General features: G+C 42.6%; 1 protein-coding gene across 6 annotated transcripts in view; it reads right to left on the minus strand.

Moving 5' to 3' along the window:
- The window catches only part of RAP1A (RAP1A, member of RAS oncogene family), a 77,483-nt gene that overhangs the window by 47,622 nt on the left and 10,192 nt on the right, over positions 1–19,669 (minus strand). For 2 of the 6 annotated variants that reach the window (XM_075910323.1, XM_075910319.1), the window contains exon 3: positions 19,315–19,436. The exons of the other annotated variants lie outside the window; for them this stretch is intronic. The gene's annotated coding sequence lies outside the window, so the exon portion shown is untranslated. The remainder of the gene's footprint in view (positions 1–19,314; positions 19,437–19,669) is intronic. 6 annotated transcript variants of the gene reach the window in all.

Raw genomic sequence — 19,669 nt, forward strand, 5'->3', positions numbered from 1 at the left:
TTTGTCTGCAGATGTGCATTTACAGACCATGTGTTTCCTAGTTTATGTTGGCTTCAAATATTTTCTGTAGATTGAAATTTGCAATGTAGGTTAACAATTTTTCAGAGGAAATTCAAAAAAGTAAAGAGCTTGCATTTCTAGCCATCCCAAACTACGCTCTACAATAAGTCTTAAAGCACTTAGTTATTGAGGTATCTGCTTAAATGCAGTATGATCTAGTAACCATTTAAATACAGTACATTCCAATAGTAGGGCTTAAGAAAAACTTGAGAATTTGTGGGTCTCTAACATTTCCCAGCTCAAAAACTCCAAATAATTTACAAGCATTAATTAACCTTTTAAAAAAAAACCTTCCCAGTGCAGTAGGTAAGTACCATTATACAGATGAAGCAGAAGTTCAGAGGTGAAGCAACTTGCCATCAGCCATGGCAAGAGACTTAAGGCTTTGTCTACACTGGCAATTACACTCTGTGTACACAAATTTGAAAAGGGACAACAGGGGTGAGTGAGGTTGGTTAATTTCTCACCTCTATATATTATTTATTTACTTAAAAACATTTTGCAGTTAACAAGATTATTATCTCTGGAGACACAAATGCACATTTAGAGAACTGCAAAACTAAGCACCTCTGACGGTATCTTCCAGACTGAGCACTGAATCCTATTGGGTAAATAGAAAGATTAACCTAAATAATCTATACAGAAGCCTTTGGGACCCCTTAAGACTGGGTCCCTAATCCATGAACTATGGGAACTCACAAAACTTTTCTTAAACATTACATGAATATATTGTCTCATACTACAGAATTAAAAATGTATAACCCTATTCTATGATGAAATATCTTTGAGCTATAATGTCTCTTAGTTAAAATGCTTTAGAGAGGTTTTTTCCTCAAAAAGCATTTTATCAAAAAGAAATCCAATTTAAACAAAATATCTGATTTTTTATTTTTTAAATTTAATTTATTTATTTTTTTAAATAATTTATGTTTATACCCTGGCAAATACTAATGTAAATAGTGCTCATGAGAATGAGTTTGAAAACTACCTCTGGCTTTTCCACCGGGTACACAAATCATGGCTGCAAGAATTATCTTTGGTCTCAAATACAAAGGCTGAGAGGGAAAAACATCTTTACAGTTTAAATACTAAATACTACTAGTCACTACTGAATAACAACTCGCAATAAAGAAAAATACATTAGTTCAGCATTTTAACAGTCATCAATACAAATGCAAGTAACAGAAGTGTAGCTCAATAAAGGTAAACCATCTTAGTGCTCAACATTAGTTTAAGAGAAATTCTGAATGAGTTTGAGTGAATGCTTACATCTTGAAAATCAAAGCAGATCATATTTGCACCTCTGCAGTGCTTCTGCTGGAATTGCTCAGGGATTAACTTAATAGGTCCAAGTCCAAGAAGGAAAGTTCTCAGGTATACCCTGTCTTCATACAACTGGAGACAAATCTCGTGTCAAAATAAAACCTCCTCCAATAAAGACTTATTCCAGAGAGAAGCCAGTTTTAAAAGATCTACAGATTCAGTTTACATCATAATGACTGAGTTTCTGAGTAATGGCAGAATCCTCTACTTACAATGGTTCATTGCATCTCTCAGCTCATGCAATGTTATGAATAGCAAATAGGATTTTCAGATATACTGTGTATATTACAAGGCAATTCCCAATGAAGATAGCTCAGCACCTCTGAGAGCCAGCCACACTGTCCTCCCAACATCAATCTCAGATGCATTTGCTTCTCAGTTCTGAATAGCGCCAACATGTGAAACCGACTAGAAATTGCATGAAACAGCTACCTGGGAAAAATCACAAAAAGGAGCAGGGTTTTGCTTATGCAGCGACCCAGTTTCAGTGCAACCAAAACCAGAACCGTTTTCCCATTTTTGTTGGGATTTTGCAAGTTATTAGTTTGAATGTTTAAAGTTGTTAGGTCAAATTTGAATCTCTTGCAATATCACACCCATCTACCCATGCACACACTGGGGAACTTGGCTGGCAGCCAGAGCAGTTTGCATGCTGAACTGTATCAGATTTCCTCTCCAACATATATAAGCCATGAATATCTACAGCTCTAATTTCAGGTGCAACAGCAAATTGCTGGCAAGTGTCTGGACACATTTGGATTTCCTCTTGTGATGAGTCACTGATGTTAGTCCATTTTCTCTAGAGGGCATGTTACAGGTAGGGATGTTCATGAATTCTTATCGGTTACTTCATTATTCTGTATTCGCTGGGGGTGGGGCCGGAAGCCAGTGTGCTCCGTGCCCACTCCGAAGGAGCCTGCTGCCACTGATACCAATTATGCTCTCACCTTGAAGTCGGCCCTTCAAGAGCAAATAATTCCCTGTTTCTTTCCAGAAAGGATGGACTGAGATTGCAGCTAATTCTGCTAATATGTCTATGAAAACAGCTAAGCAACTCCGGAGGCCCAAGCTCACTCCAAAGCCCTCTGCACTATTCCAGCCGCATGTAGACCTCAGCTGGAGATTTGAAATGGAGTTAAGGTGCCACAAGAGGAACCCTCTGTACTAGCGTGAGTTTCACCAGAGAAAAATTGCCCATTAAGGGGAAAAAATCTCTAAAGAATGAGTTGCAGCTTCCAGATGAGCAAGGGTGGCTTTTTTTAAGTCACTAATAAATGAGTCATATGCAAATAACTTGGCTTTAAAAGAAGTAGGGGAGAAGAGGCAGGAATGTGGAAGAAACGACTCATATTTAAACTCCGACTTGCTGAAGCAAACCTTAAATATGCTGTAGCTGGATCAGACAGCCAAAAGAGAGCAGGAAATGATACTGAGGGTGGTGACTAATGCTTCTACTGAATGTCAAGTATACATCAAATGGGGAGTTTTACACAGATGTGGCCACATCTGTACCGATCAGAAAACTGAACCATTTCTGTCAGTTGGAATGATTCAAACAGTACTCAGGCTGATGGAAACTTTTTATTCTAAAATCCTGAGCGCTTATGTCGAATGGACAAAGCTAAATATTTACTCCTCTCCCATGGTTATTTTGTTCTCCCCTGAGCACAGAGGTGTTTCATTCTTCGGGAAAGATGGGTGCTGCCTACAATCAAATAGCCTTCTTCCCACTGGACTTCTTCACCCTCTTGCAGTGCACCCAGAAGCAAACTTATCTTGAAAGGGTCAGGACTACCAACTTGGATATGGTATCATGAGCTTTCGTGGGCAGAACCCATTTCTGGGTAATACCCACAAAAGCTCATGATACCATCTACATGTTTTGTTAGTCTCTAATGTGCTGCAAGACTATTAGTCTGTAACTGGAAAAACGTAAACGACAAACTCGGCTACTCCTCTGAAGAATTTGAACATAGCTATTCAGAAGGAGATAGGCAAGCTATTATTTGTACTACTTTTAGATTTCATTTTGAACAAGCTTTGCACTCAAGCCTTTGAAAGTTTATTTCGTACATTCTAAAAGCGTTGCATAAATCTGGACACTCTTGTAGTCCAAAAAGGAAATCTCTAGTCCACAGGATTAGAAGCTTTACTCCTATGATCTGAAGGGACATTAGAAACTGACCCTAGGGAAACATTAACTTTTGAGTTCAGGGATTACTGTTTGTAACTTTATGAGAAATGTTACAATTGAGCAGTTTGTTATAATCAGATTTAACATGGATACATAGGGACTTCTATTTAAAGTTACCATGGGTCACTAGGTTGCATGTTTTGTTTTTAAAATATGTAAGCACACCCAAATGGTGTGGATGGCTGAAGTCTAAGTCATACTTAAGCCACCATTTGGGTTACTAACCTAATTCTAGATTATTTTATTGTGTCCAGTGCATTTTGAGATTAGGTACACCTTTTACATTACTACATGGAGCTCATAAAACTAGCTGAATGGGGGCAAGATATTTTAACTTGAAGGCTCAACTGTCTGATTCATCTTAATGTGCAGATAGAGACTGTAGCAAAGCCACATGGTAGATCAAAGTCGCCAAGTCACAAACTAACGTATGCTGTGCCATCTGCAAATTATCTTATCAAAACTATTTTATGTAGCCTTCCAAGAGACTCTAAAAAGAACACGTTCTCAGCTCTACAAAAGAAATATGCAACTTCTATATGAATGAACAGCGTCTTAACAGACCAATGTATTTGTGTATCGCTGAGTGGGCATCTCTGCCACTGACCTGTCATGTAACCTAGGGCAAGTTATTTTATTTCTCTACTTCATTTTGTTCAAATATAAAACAGACAGTGCTCCTTGCTCACCATTGCCCAGTGCTCCACACAGGACAAGCAGTACATATGAGATATGTGTTTATTATTAATAAAGCCATGACATGAGCAGCATTCACTAGGGAGTACTAGTTCAGCCAATGGGATTTCATGAAATTGGGGATCTATTGACAGATCTTTCTTTTGAAATCACATTTGACTTTGTTAAAAAACAGGAATTTGTTTCTTGTTAGCTGACTCTCTGACTGATGCTGGACAAGTCGCTTCAGCTGTCTGCACCTCAGCTCCTCATGCCCGTTGAAACTGAGAACTCTTTGAGGTGGGAACCATCACTCACTGAACACCCCCAAAATAAGGAGCCCCTCTCTCACTCAAGGAGGCCCCTCATGCAAACACCACAAGGCAGGGACTCTCAATGGTCTGCCACTTCCTTATCCAAAAGTGGAGCATGCTAGGAACTGAACCTTGCCCTCGGAGTCCTGAGCGGATGTAGCCTGAGTGAGTATGAAGAGACAGACCCAGCTATGGCTATTTTCACAGCTGAGACAGCATTTCTGTACATAACCACCCATTCACGTTTCCAAGACCTCTCCTAAAAGAAGCTTCTCCCCAGTGTGGGCAAATTATGCTCCCTCCCTCCTCCTTCCTGCATTGACACAGCACAAGTTCCCCACCCAGTGTGCATCTTTATCTAGCAGCTGTAGCCCTTTGAGATTGCTTCATCCAAAGCCATAGGCTGATAACAGGAGTTAACAAGCTTGGCCTAAAGGATGTCAAGGGTGCACACCCCTCTACATTACAGCAATTTCCATTTCTGCTTAGCAGGGGTGGGATCCTTTTTTGGGTCAGGGGCAGTGCTCCCTCTATGATTTTCCAGCCGTGAGCGGAGTGAGTTTTGTCCTGGGCACCAATATTGAGGTCATGTGCACTTGTTTGGATGGGTACCACGGTGGCATCAACCAGTTACTAACAAAATTTTAAGAAAAAATACTAAGAAACGGATAATTAACAAGGTGCATGACCCTGTGCCCACCCACCCTGAAAACCACCCAGCCTGCTGGCACCTACCCCCAACACACACTGTATCTGCCCCGCTGCCTGTGCCCCAATCACAACCACACACAGCTAGCTGGTACCTATATAGGCCTGGCTAACTGCCTACCTCCCCCCCCACCCACTCTCTCACACACCCTGTAGTTGTGTCCAGCCTTGCAATCTGCCCTTCCGCCCCACATGCCACTAGTATATACGCCAGGGCTATGCTGTCTGCCCCCCAAAAACAAACAGCCTGTACCTGGGCCTAGGGCCCACAGTCTAGCACCACAGCCCCAGAGACCTGTGCCCAGCCCCAAATCTCACCTGTTCCCCCCCTGCACATCGCACAGAGACCTGTGTCCAACCCAGCATCTTGCCCTCTGCCCCCTGGAATTTACCTGCACCTGGTATCTCCCGCCACCACAAACAGCTGGTGCCTTTGCCCCCCACCCAGCCAGATTCTGTGCCTGGCCCCCGCTGTCCTTGGCCACACTGCTTGCCCCTCTGGTACAGACTCTGGTACCTGCCCTGCCGCTCTCCTGCCTGGGCTCCCACGCAGGGGCTCTGGACACCCACCGAGCCAGCCACCTGTCACCCATCACATGGCTCCTCCGGCCCTGGCCACCATGTGGTTCACAGCTCCTCTGGCTCCAGCCGCCACAGCAGCTGCTTGCCATGTGGCTGTTCAGCTCTGCATAGGAGGTGGGCGTGGTGGAATTTTTTTTTTTTTGCGTGCCTGTGCAAGTGCGCAACTTAGAGGGAACTCTGGTTGGGGGCCACTGACCCACAGAAAAATCAGTCGTGGGCCAGACAGCCTGGGCTCCCCAATACTAAGGGGGGAGGCCCTGAGCCTCGGAGGCCAGATCCTGGCAAGCCGAGGTCTGATTCGGCCCCTGGGCCTTGGGTTCCCCACCCCTGGCTTAAGCTAAAGACAGCTCTCCTTTGCATGTGGAATACCCTGGTGCAACCAAGGTTTCTTCTCCTCCCCACTAAAACCAACGCAGGCAGAAAACACATCTCTTCCTCACACAACTAGAAACAAGGTAAGGCAAAGTTTAGTGCGACTGACTCCTTCCTTCACAGACAGAGAGCGCGAGTGCTCTTAACTACTCACTGTCCTGCTCCCAACCCCCATCACAGCACTCTAACCTTTGTGGCCCCATTGACAACTATGGACCAAGTCAAGCAGACGATCCCTGACTAAGGCAGGAGTCTTCCCTAGGGTACACTGATCCTCCTTCATGCCACTTCCTGTGCCACCAGGACCCACCCCTCTCGTTTAAAAATCACTCTTCTTAATATGCTTTCATGGCTCTTCCTTTGTGGCCCCTCACAGACTATCTATTCCAGGCCTGTGTCTTCCGTACAAAGACTCATCTGAATTAGGAATATAAGGGTCCCCGACTTATGAGGAAATTACCTTGGGCTTCTGAAAAGCCCTTTGTATACTTTCAGCATTCTACCAAGGTTAAATATTAGCCTTTCAAATGATTTGAAGGGCATTAACATGTACGCAGGTCCTCTCGCTTACAAATGACAGGTAGCCAAACACTCACTTAATCTCACTGGTTAAGTTCAAAGGATTCATTAAAAACATGACACTTGTTGATTTGGGGATTTATTTTGCTTGCAATGGGTAACACATAGGGGTGTCCAAAAGACACCATTTTACTCTCTGTGTTGTTTAGCTTATTTCTGTGCGTGCATCTAACAGCATTATGAGTCCACTTGGCACCCCTGTCATCCGTGCAGGGCCCCGATCCCACAAACAACAGTGCACCAGCCGAGTGCTGCATCTCTGAGGTACCCAGTAGAGTCAATGGGGTTCCCCGTAAGGGTGAAGCAGCTGCCTGCATGCTCAGCTATAGGCCTGGGATCCCATTTTGTTTCCCTGGCATGAGTCTGCAGGCGAGAAATATCAACCTTCTGCCAAGCAGACTGTCTCTCTTCTGACCTTATCGACCCCCGGTCCTTACCCTTACTCAGGGGATCGGCATCCTTGCAGACTGGGGCCTGTGACGTTTTCTTCCAATTTTTCACACGTTCTGCTGCCAGGCAGTGACAGGAATGAGAGTATTAAGCAGCCAGGCGTCAGTTGGCAGCTGCCATTCTAAATACGATTGTGGTACAATCCTACACCTTATGGGCCAGGTGGAGCACTGTTTACATGAGGGAACATATTTGATGCTCCGCGGGGTGAGAAAACAGAAAAAAATGTTCGTGTCACTGCAGCCTTAACGCTCTTTCCATTATTCCTTATTGGAAGTGTTGACTACCACAGTCCTTCCAAATGCCAGAAGTATGTGCACACCATCAAAATAAAAACGCACTACTGTCAATTAAGCAGCATTCCAGTGACAGTGGTGAATCATTCCACTCAACTACACATTTGCCAAACATGGCCTAAAAGGAACCTGCACTCAGGCCAGAACCGAGTATACACCTGAAAACAGGAAGCTAGAATCAATGTCCTGACCCAGGCTCAATCATTGGCTTGTATGCAGTGATGCTATAATTACACATTGTGGATGGCATTTTCCCTGAAGCACTGCAACCTGTACAGAAATTAGGCCTATGACCCTACAAAAACAATGAGCAAGAACATCAACAACAAACAGCCACCAAAGTGTTTGGCTTCTAGTGCATATTTTTGCACGACAATCCATGAGTATTATTCAGCATTTCAATCCTCTTCTGTTTACTTGAAAGGGTTATATTGTGGCACTACAGAGATACACATCAGCTGAAGGGAGGAAAGGAAGAGGAAGGAGGACAAGCACCATCATTTATCAAATGAACAGGAAGACTATAGACACTACCTCCCTTTTGTACTCTGCCTTTCACATCACTTGTAACACCCTCTTATTATTGGAACGACATTTCCCTTTGAAAATTAAAATATTTTGGTTACAGCACAGAAGTAAGTTGCCAGTCTCTTAGAGTTTGGGAATAGAGAGACATTTAAATGAATGCCTGCAGATTAATCTGCCATCAGTTCCTTCAAGCTGTCTGCACTACAGAAACAAAAGCCACTTGCTCCATTTTCCCTGCAGAGATGGGCAGACACTTGGAACATTGCAGCCACATGTTCTGGTTATTTTTACCGTGGAGTTTAAAAGTGATTCACTGCAACTATTACTATAAACAAGCCTGTTTAATTTTAAACACACAAACATATTACATGCCAATTTCAACGTTGCTATAAACCAAGTCGTGAAAAATTCCCTGATGATTTCCACCAAAAATGAGTCTCTACACACACTCTCTCTTCTCAGCACTGTACAGCTTCAAGCCCACGATTTTTAAGAGTTTCATTCTGAAATGTACAGGAAGATGGTCATGTGTGTACAGCACAGGACTGGAAAGGGGAGACCTGAGTTCTACCTGCCACCTTGCCAAAGACCTGAAGTTCCCAAACTGAAATCTGTGGACTATTACCTATCACTGGTTCACCGAAAGTTAATGGGAATATGTGCTAGCTTCTCATTTTCAGATGATGAACTGCATTAAGAAAAGCTAAAATCTATTTAAAAAACAAACCTTTCCTAATATGAATTCTTCAAGTCAGCAACTGTGCAGTTGCCACAGCATGTTATACAACCGAGGGGGGAAGCGGTCTGGGTAACCACACACAGAGGACAGGTATCCAGCAGAAACGCATTACAGAGGTGAAGTTCATTGGAAAAAAGTTTTCTGAGTCCAAATAGCAGAGATCTATGTGGCACCTCTAGACAGAGACAAATTTTCATCTCTTCAATGTGCTTATTACCTCCTCCACTCTGTGTGAGGTTTCTATGAATATATTTTTGTGAGGCGAAGTGCACCACAAAGGTCACTAGAAATAAACCGATCAAGTCAATTTTCGCTACTATTTTCAAATTGAAATCATCTCATTAACACTGTCTTCATTATAAGTAGGGATGTTAAAATACATTTAGGTAAACATGTAACTGCTGAAAATTTCAGTGGTTACACATTTACACGTGGGGGGGAGGAGAGCAGTAAAAGCCGGCTCCCCACACACACTGGCTCCTGCCTGTCCTGCCCCGCCCCCCATGCTACTGCCTCTGATACAGGGACAGCAGCGGGGGAAGTGGAAAGAGAGCGTAACCATGAAGGTTAACTGATTCACCCAGGCTCATTGGTTAACCGTGTACACATTTATACTTCCACATCCCTAATTATAGCAGTCCAATTGCTGGAGCAGTTGACACCTTGATACAATTATCTTGTGTAGTTACAGCAGTGGTAAGATTCAATTGCATAAAGACTGAAAAATAACAGAAATATCAATTATTACCTCGGATATTTTCTACAGTGTCATAGCAAACAAGGAATGAAGTATAATGCAGAAACTATATAATTAACGGCCACAGACCTATTAGAGTTGTTAAACGAGTTACTCCTCAATGCAGACTACATACACTGTACTACAGATATAATCTTGTCAGTTTGTAGGGTATTTTTCCTTTTTAATTGCAATCCTGGTAATGGCCTATATTATTTATTTACAAACAAGGAAGCCGTGTAGATGCACAAACTCCAAACAGAACAAATTAGGATTTTTGGACAGCTGTACATTAAACATCAGGCAAGCATCTTTTTGGACATTCATATACAAATTTGTTCCTGGGTAGTGCAGACACTTTGTATGCCAAAATGTTTAACTAGAACTGAATCTTCACAGGTGAACTTCAACACCCCTACACCAAGCAACTTTCAGGCAAGATTAATTTGGTTATGGCAACATTCTAGTTTCACTACTTGCTCAAAATGTTTGGTAACCACAACAGATCAGTTTAAAATAATTCTTAAACAGGTCAATTAATCTCTGTTTCTGAGTATCAGATACCACAGAAAGTTCCATGGACACATTTACCCTCTTGGTAATGCTAATGACTAGCCAAGAAAACTACCAGCGACTTGAAGATTGCGTTTGTTCTCCGTGTATGTCATCAGATATGTAGTTTTACAATAAAAACATGAAATGCTCAGAGTGTAGAATGTTGTGGACATCTCAGGCTACATGCTAATGCTACTGCTTCTGTGAGGGTAACTCCCACCTGAGACTTTTGTATCTTAGTGCCCAATTCTGCAAAGCATGTGAGCAGGTCCAGTCACGTGCAGTGTGACTACAGGACTCTCTCAATTAAAACTGAAAGCCTTGCTGCTCTGAAGCCTGTAGTTCATTCAAGATAAATCACAGAGTAACACCTAAAAGTAGGGATGTAAAATCCCATTTAATTGGTGAACAGATTAAACGTGATGTTTAACCAGTTAATTGAATCAAAGGTGCATGTGAGGGGTGGGGACGCGCACAGGAAGGGGGTGCTCCAGCCTGCCCAGAGAAGCCCCTGCCTGCGGGGCTCCCAAGATCTCTGTGAACAGAGGCTGATCCGAATAACCGGAGCAGCTCCTGCCCACAGCGGGCACCCCGTGGGGTTGGAGCGGACCCCCAGCCTACGTTAAGCTTTCATATCCCTATTTAAGAGAGGCAATTAATTTAGTCTTTGAAAAAGTGATACCTGCCTCTGCATTTTATTGAAATTATTAAATACAACTTTTAATCTGTAAGCATTAAAATATGCACTTCTAAAAGTGACTGCTTACTTCCTGGCTGTGCATTTTAAAATGCTTCTCACCAGCACTTTAGCCAAAGAACAAATACTCTGTGCATCTACAGCTTGAAGTGCTCAAATGGCTAGATTGATTTTTTTGTCCTGTTGGTCTACATTTACAGAAAGTTGCTAGGGACATGTGCCAAACAGACAAAGACAGTGGAGGGGAAGCCAGAGGCAAAACTCAGAGACCAATGCATACTGCATCCTCAAGTTAGACCAAAACACTGTCCCTGGCTGTAATTGGCAGGCTCCCCTCTACTTGGGCTGCAGTACCACTGCAGATTAAATACTAATGAGCACTACTCTCAACAGAAGAAAAGGAGCCTACCTAAACTGTGTACATTTGGGGGGGGAAGCTGGACTTTTATCACTTACATCTACAGAAAGACTGTAGAAGTGTTTCCACAGGAAGTGCTGGTTTCACTATTGAAACAGCCTCGCAGTTGAAATGTACCGAACCACACTAGAATAAAAGATCTTCTTGCAGAGAAACTCTAACACCTAGCTGTATTTGGGCATCTCTCTGCTTTTTGACCTCGTGCTACAACAAGTTTTCAACATAGGATTTTTCACCATGTGGGAAATTCCTTGACAGCTTTTCCTGTTCTAGAAGGAAAAATCTTACTTCTTCCTTTCTCCTTCCACCAGCATCAAAACAAGTACATATTACAGGATGCAAATACTAGAGAAACTGATATTGTGAACGGTCACCTTCTGTCTATTGTCGGCTGGATCATACTGTCTGTCATGAATTTCAAATCCTATAATTTTCACACTTCATAAGGTTGCTGTGTAAGTATTTTGAGATATTTGGTAAAAGATTCAAAGTGGAGCAGAAGTGAGGTTGCCTGGCAGAAATAAATGCTATTCTGACCAAATAATCTGTTAAACGTTGATGCTGAGTTTTACTATTCATTTGAAAACCAATAACACCGTCAAAGAGTTTGTCAGAACAAAATGAAAATTAAAGATGTTTTTCAGGGCAGTATTCTAACACTGCTATAAAGCTCACCTTGTCTAAACCACTGTTGCTGTCTTCCTCCTCCTGTCTCTCTCGCTTAAATCTCTCTCAGCTTCCCCCTACTGTGTATTTTCTCTTTATCATCTTATCCCACCCCTGGGGTTTTCAAGCTATCCTCAGAAGCAACCTGCCAAGCCACAGGGAAGACACTTTGGAAACGAACACCGACATGATCATGCATTTAAAATTCCTTTTCTTCTTCTTGCATTCAGATGACCGTGGCTTGCAAGAAAAACTGGGGCTCTCTCTTAAGAGCTTTCTGCTTAAACATAAGTCTTGAGGGTAAAGAACAAAGTCATGTACTTTTGATGGAAACAGAATTTTTTTTTAAGGTAGCAAATCTTTCTCATTTGCTCTTCCACCAGTTTTGTATGCAAAACCCAGCAATTACCAGCAGGGTTGACAGCCTCCAGCCAAGATAGCTAGATGTCCAGCGCTACAGCTGCACCAAGGCAACACTCTATGCTGATGAGCATAAAGAAAACCGCACCCCCTGAAAGTGGCAGGAGCTACTCTCCTGCTGAGTAGTGCGGTGCCCCCACACGCCTATGGCAGTGCAATGTGTGTCAGCTAGGGTGGAATATTCACACCTCCAGTGACATACGTTTTGCTGACACAGGCAACGGCACAGACATAGCCTAAGTGAGTTCTCGCCTCCGCAAACTCTTACGACAAGACTAAATACGCTACAGCACATGGACTAGTTTACTAGACCTGAGTAAAGTAAGGCAATTCTATTTCGCAGAGAATCTGTTTAATTACAAGACTCGGTGTCATTCCAAATCAGAATGAAACACTCAGTCTAACTGAAGACAAGGGGCTCACCAGACGTGTGGGTGACATTTTTAAGGCTGTCATATGCAGGAGCTCAGACAAATGCTATATGGTGCCTTCTGACCTTACACTCAATTAATGCCACACTAAAAGAAAAAGAGTCCTGGTTCCAGAGCAGTCCACCTGGGGAGCTGCCCCAGACCTAGGGAGGCTGGTGAGGAGCTGAGAGGCAGGACACCCAGAGCTTCCAGGTTGCTATCTGCTCACCAGGCAAGCTGCCAAGCAGCCGTGAGCCTGTAAGGGTGGGCTGCCACAGAACAGAGTGGATGAGCTAGCAGAGACCCTGCCGACATTCCACTGAAACTGTCCAAAATAAACTGTCTCCACAAAACGTTTCAATTTTGATGAATGGGCTAATTCAGATTTTAAAAAGCGGTCAGATTTTTTCCAACAGGCTGTTCGGCGTTAATGAAAAAAACAGTTTCTAGCACAAGCAGGTGACAACCATATTCTCAATTCAAGTGCGGTGTAACATTGACACTCGCAAATTGGGGGCCTCCAATCCCCATTTGCAAAACACGAGCATTTCCCTCCCTCTTCAGGATGCTGTGAGGATAAATACACTAACGACTGCAAAGCAAACAGATATTACGGTAACAGGGTCTGTAATAGGGATGTAAGCCACTAGCTGAGTCACTACTTGACTACTCGCTCCCCGCCCCTTTGCTGTCTCTGCAAAAGCCGCTGCCCCCCAGCACCATCTCCACAGTGCGAGGCGGGGGGGATGCAGAGGCGCAGCAGCTCCTACTATATTTAAACTGCAGAGGCACAACAAGGGTAGCTCCTGGATCTAGCACAAGCCAGGACTGAACACCAGTTCATACAAACTATATTGACTATACACTATTAGTCAATGATCCACCTCTTAGCATCCTTAGTCTGCAAGTACCTCAGGCTGAGAGAAGAGAAAGAGAGACGACAAGCAGACAAGACAAGGCAAGGAGGGTAGCACCCTTTGTACACCACAGAGCTGCTAGGTCTGTGGTGCCCAATGCACTAACCGCTAGCCACATGTGGCTATTTGGCTGGTTGAGTGTGGCCAGTTCACTTTGGAACTGGTTGGACACCACAGGACTCGATATTCCTGCACCCAACATGCCGGTGTGATAACGCTGTTAAGATTCCACAGCCACTTCCCACTCCGAAAGGGTGTAAGAGCTCCAGGGTTGGCCCCAACTGCTTTTCAATAACAAATCCTTTAGCTGTGCTGGCAGAGGAATAACCACCCTAAGAAGATTTTTTTTAAACTTTTTTAAAAAGTCGCACAGATTTTAAGTCAGTTACAAATAGTAACAGATCTATAAGTACAAGGAGTCCCGTAGTACCTTCGAGAGTAACAGATTTATTTGGGCATAAGATCCCACATTGTCAGATCTTCGCCCACAAAAGTTTATGCCCAATCTTTAAGTTGCTAAACGACTCCTCGTTTTTGCACACAGAGTAATATGACGACCTCTCTGACAGATCTAGAACTAAACCGCAAGACACATTAAACATGTAAAATGTGCTTTCCGTAAGAGGGAGGAGGGAAACATTCAGCCCTGAACTCTGTAGTCTCACAGACACGGTACTAAAGTAAATTCCCAAAAATGCTGAGATTCTTTGAATAGCTGACGTTGTAATAATTAAGTTGTATATACACATTTGATTTAGCTATGCAGCTTGCTCTAAGGATGATGTTTGCATACGGAGCCCAGGCCCTTTAAATTGCTGGTGGAGCACCATGTGGCATGCTCCGGGTGGCTCTAGGGGGGTGCACCATGCTCTGGGCAGCACTGCGGGCTGTGGGGGAGCCAACGCTTGATGCCTCAGCCCCACCCCTTCCATGAGCGCAGAGCCAGCACCTGCTCCAACCCTGCCGTCAGCTCCCCTGTTTGCATATGTAAGTCTAGGGAGTCTCATGGTCTTTAAAAAACACCCCCCAGTAATGCAGAAGCAATAGAATTTTTCCTACCTACTATGCACCCAGGCTAATAAAATGTCTGTTCCAACAATCATTACTGAATGAAAATATCCCCTTTCTCTATGGTTATTAATTAACAATTTTACACATTATCAGTTTATATTTCAACCCCTTGGCTGAGAAGCATCCCTTTCAGGGGGAAAAAAACCCTTACAAAAACAAAATGCGGTGCTAAAATTAATCTACTCCTCCTCAAATGCACTTCTTCAGTTGCTTCCACTCAATAGCAAGTGCAACTATGAGGCTTCACACGAGTCTGACTTGCAGTCAGTTAATTACACCACAGAAAATATAGCCGTTTTAATAACGTCATCTGGTTACATGTGGAAAGTATCTAGTATGCCTGCTAAATCATTTGTTATTCCTCTCTCATATTTAGCACTATTCTCCAGAGACCAGGGCACTGGTGGGCAACCTGCAGCCCACTGGGGTTCTATTTGTGTACCAGACATTTTATTTTTGCTTGTAACCTAAACTTCACACATCTCTCCATACAGTAGCATGAATCTGAACATTTAATTTGAGTTTATATTCTGTGCCAGGCATGTGGCCATGGTTTCTCAGGGGCCTGGCTTTATTTGGCACACCCAGTTTAGCCTGGACTCAGTCACATGTGAAATGTTCATAAACCTACGTGAAGTAAATGTCTCTAAATTGCCTACCTCCCCACAAGCAACACCGGTAACACCCTCAAGCAAAATATTTGCCACTGCAAAGCTCCAGGATTAGTTTAACCCCTAAATTAGCTAACATCTGCTTTTATATAAGGAAAAGACAGAGCAGATGGTTCCACACTTGATGACAGTATGACAGTACTTATGCAGCACTTTTGCAGAGATCTGATTAAGAGAGGATATACATATGGGGAAACTAAGGAATTGACAGGTTAAGTGACTGTCTCAAGATCACACAGGAAGTCAGTGGTAGTGGGGAATACCCAAGACTGTTCTGCCCTTTAAAACATGCTGCCTCACTGCAGTACCAGGCAAATGACCTAGGTTCTATTTTTAGGCTGATCTCTTGCTTCCTCGGGCCAAGCCCTGCTATCTTTATTCACGGAAGACTCCCAATGACTTCAAGGAGAATTTTGCCTTAATAAGGACTGCAAATAGACCACTGCTGGGAAAAGATGACTAGGTCACAGGGAGGAAAGGGGTGCTAAGCCTCCCGTCTGGCCAGTCTTGGAACCACATTCTAGAGCTGGCCAGACAACTCAACTGTTGATTTGATTTTTTTTCTTTTTTGGTGACAGAAGTGAATCTCCCGTCCCCCTACTCCCGAGAATTTTAACTGAAAGAATAGTCAAGTTTTTGACAATTCTATCAACAATTCTGAGGACAATCATATTCAGTTCGTCTCAGGCAGCAGAAGGTCCTACAACACAGGCCTTGAATGTTCTACAACCAGGGTACCATTACCTTCACACTGAGTTTTAGACCTCTTGCCAGATTCTCTTAGAGACTAAGATCTTTCTGAAACTGACAGGCTTAAGGGGACAAAACAACTTTGGCAGTCCAGCCCTAAAACTTCTTAGGGAAATTAATTTGGCAGCCATCTTCAAAAAGGAAAAAGCTTCCTGCAGCTTAACACAGTTTTGTCGAGTCAGTTTTATCCTCTAAAAAGATCAAGACTCATTTCAACAGATACAGCAGTCCATTATCCAGCTGTTCAAAAATACCTTGCAAGCAATCTGGTTTCAAAAGATGACACGGAGTTTAACACACAGGAAAATGGAAAAGGTGTCAATAATCATAAACTATCTAATCAATGAAGAGGGTAAGCAGCAATGGCACTGATTCCAGAAATGCTACCCTGCTCATCAACTCTCGTAGACTGAATTGAAAACATCTCCAGTAATGACACTTGCAGAAGTGATTTCAAGAAAAGTTAAATGACTGAAACAGACAACAGCCAAAAAAAAATCTCTTGAAATGACAAACTACAGCCAGCTAGAAAAAGGAGATTCTCACCAGATTTAGTACTGGAGATTTTTACTGCATTTTTTTTAAAGCTCACAGCTTAAAATGCTTGCTCAACATATGCCCCAAAGATCCTCAGAGCTATACATCTATCAGTCTCTTAGAACATATAAGCTTTTGTGTTAGCTATCAGTATTGCCAGTATTCTTAATTTGTACTGATATTAGGAGACCTTATCTTCCCCATTAAACATTCAAAATTAAAACCTCCATTAAATCTTACTTTCATAAATCATTATACAAATCCAAAATTGTCATGCGAGACACTGTGTACCGTAGTTGTTCTGAAAAACAATGTTTCAACCCCCAATCCATACAGAAACAGTTCACACAACAACTAGCTGGAAATCAAAAGGATAGCATCAACCACAATAAAACAAAGTTACTGCCTTCAAACTCTATGTACATTACTTATTTTTACTGAGGTAGCGCCCAGGGGTTCTAACATCCACTGGCAGTCATGCTCAGCTCTTCTACAAAATTACATAGCTCAGCTAATTTTAGTATTCAGTTGACTTGTGCTTCATTTAAGCAACACAGTAGACGCAATACAAAGCAGAGAAGTTGCGGGACAAAGAAAGCTATACGCTATTGGCTTCTGCACCATTGTGACACAGAACCTTAGATTAGCGCACAAATGCAGGCCTTTAGAGAGATTTACGTGAGCTGGTGTATTTTACTACTGTAATAACTCAACTGAAGAGGTCTTACAAATTTAGGAGCCTGGTTATTTGCATAAATGTTCCATACGAGCATGCAGTCTGGGCCAGCTAGCACCTGCAAAGTATAGCTTTAATCTAACCTATACTGTTTTTCAATTATTTCCTTTTACAATCATCAACATCAAAACAAAGCTACAAACCAAAACATCCAACAGCATGTTATTATTTATTTATATGCATCTACACATACCTTCAGGCTTAGTAACCAAGAAGACTATTAGACACATAACATTAATGGACCAAGCTCCATGATAACCCTTTTAAAGTGTCCCTGACAGTCAGGGCTTGAAAAAAAAGCTAAATTGCAGTACATATAATCTTACACCCATGAGCTGTTTAACCTTTAAACTATTGTATGCACTTACACTTCATAGTAGGTAGTGTATATAAAAAGGCTATTATCTTGAATATCCGTTGTTTACAATCAAAGGGTTTTTCTGACTAGCCTCTCCCTAAAACTCCAAATGTAGTCACGCAAGAGAAATGAATGCAATAAAAAAGGGCACAAGGAGGAGGACCCATCTGACCGCCTACTCAACTCAATTCAATAAATCTACCTCAGCTCCTCGCCCCGCACATGCCTTTCCAATTTAGTCGACGTTCTCCCGCAAGCGCTATTTTCAAATAATTCATCACCAAAGGTACGTGATACTCTCCAGGTCAACAATAGGAAACAGCAGAGCTCATGGTAGCCCAATTTCCTCAAGTGCTGAGTACAACTTCAAATGAAGTGAATGAAAGCTGTGGGTGTTTCTGAAAAATCAGGCTATGGCTCACAGCATATGTGCAACAGTGCAATGTGAGTGACAAATGTACACGTTCTAATACCGGAAACATTTCATACAGGTGGTATCCTTGGCTCCAACAAATACTTTAACCAAAAAAACAAACATTCCAGCAAGCCTCTCATCTGTGATCAGAGTCACTCAAAAAATTGAATGCAACTGGTCTGTTCTCCACTTCTGTAAGAGCTCCGACAAGCTGCAGTTATGCAATGTGGCTCATTGACAAACATAGTAACTGCTGCTAGGGGTGTAACAAACTTCCAGAATGTAATCTCCTCCAACAGCATTTGACCAAACAGACTCATGCCAGTCCCCCAACACATGGATTAAACATTGAAGCTGCTTACACTTTCAACAGTCTCACTTACCAGGTTGTCATTAAACTAATTTGTTTCAGTCATATTATATCTGTCACTATTACCCTTTCAGCGCCATGCCCCTTTTTGCATCACAAAATGCAGGTAATTAGAATGACTTGGTTACTGAGGGACCACATTTGCCAGGTGTTAACATCCATAGTACATATTGCAGCAGAAGCTAAATTGCGGGCAACCAGCTAATCAACGGAATTTCCATCGACTACTCAGTCGGTAACGGGGTGAAATGGAAGATCTGCAATGGGGTTACTGCCAGCACTGTGTCTCTGCCTTTTAAATGTATTAATACATTTAAAAAGAAGATGCGTAGTTCCTGGGATCGGGCATGAACTGAGAATCAGCTGGCTCTTCCCAGCACCAGCTCCTGCTCCCCTCCATTGCTGCCTCTTTCTGATAGATGCAGCAAAGGAAAGAGGGGGAAGGGAGGAATAGCGACTAGTTAAGTCAGTATTCGACTACCCAATAAGCATAAGCTTATTGAGTAGTCAACTAGTCGCTTACATTCCTAATGTGTACATGGCAAAGTGACAGAGTTCTCACTGTGAGTATGGCATTTGTTGCCCTCAAATGCATCCAAAAACATATGAGGCTTTTTTAAGTGATAATAATTACCCTAACACACAGGGCATTAACTACAAGGCAACAAAGCTGAAATTCCCATGAAGTAATATAAGCTCTGCTTATTGGAAAAAAAAACCCACACAAATGACCATGCCCAAAAATAACATGTAAGCAAAATGCTCACCTATGAGGATAAGTACAATATCAACACAGACTCCAGGAGGGTAATTCAATTCACATCCCATCAAAGGGCTGAGTCGTGCAAGAACCGATCTCAAAAACTTTCTTCTTTTTGTAGTCAGTGTCCTTTTGTCAAAGTAAGAAAAGCCATTATTGTTCTCAGCAGTGCTCGGAAGCATCTGTACACAGAAATATTTCACTGTAGTCTAGGAAAAGGCATAATCAAGGTCTAATAAGAATAATAGTTTATTTGTGCCACCTTAAATCCAAGCACCTCAAAGCATTTTATGCACACTGAGTTAAGCCCTGAATCAAGTGGGGAGGCAGAAAAACATGGAGATCACAGTTCACCTAATGTA

Source organism: Pelodiscus sinensis, chromosome 27 (assembly GCF_049634645.1).
Source record: "Pelodiscus sinensis isolate JC-2024 chromosome 27, ASM4963464v1, whole genome shotgun sequence".
Classification (NCBI taxonomy): Eukaryota; Metazoa; Chordata; order Testudines; family Trionychidae; genus Pelodiscus; species Pelodiscus sinensis.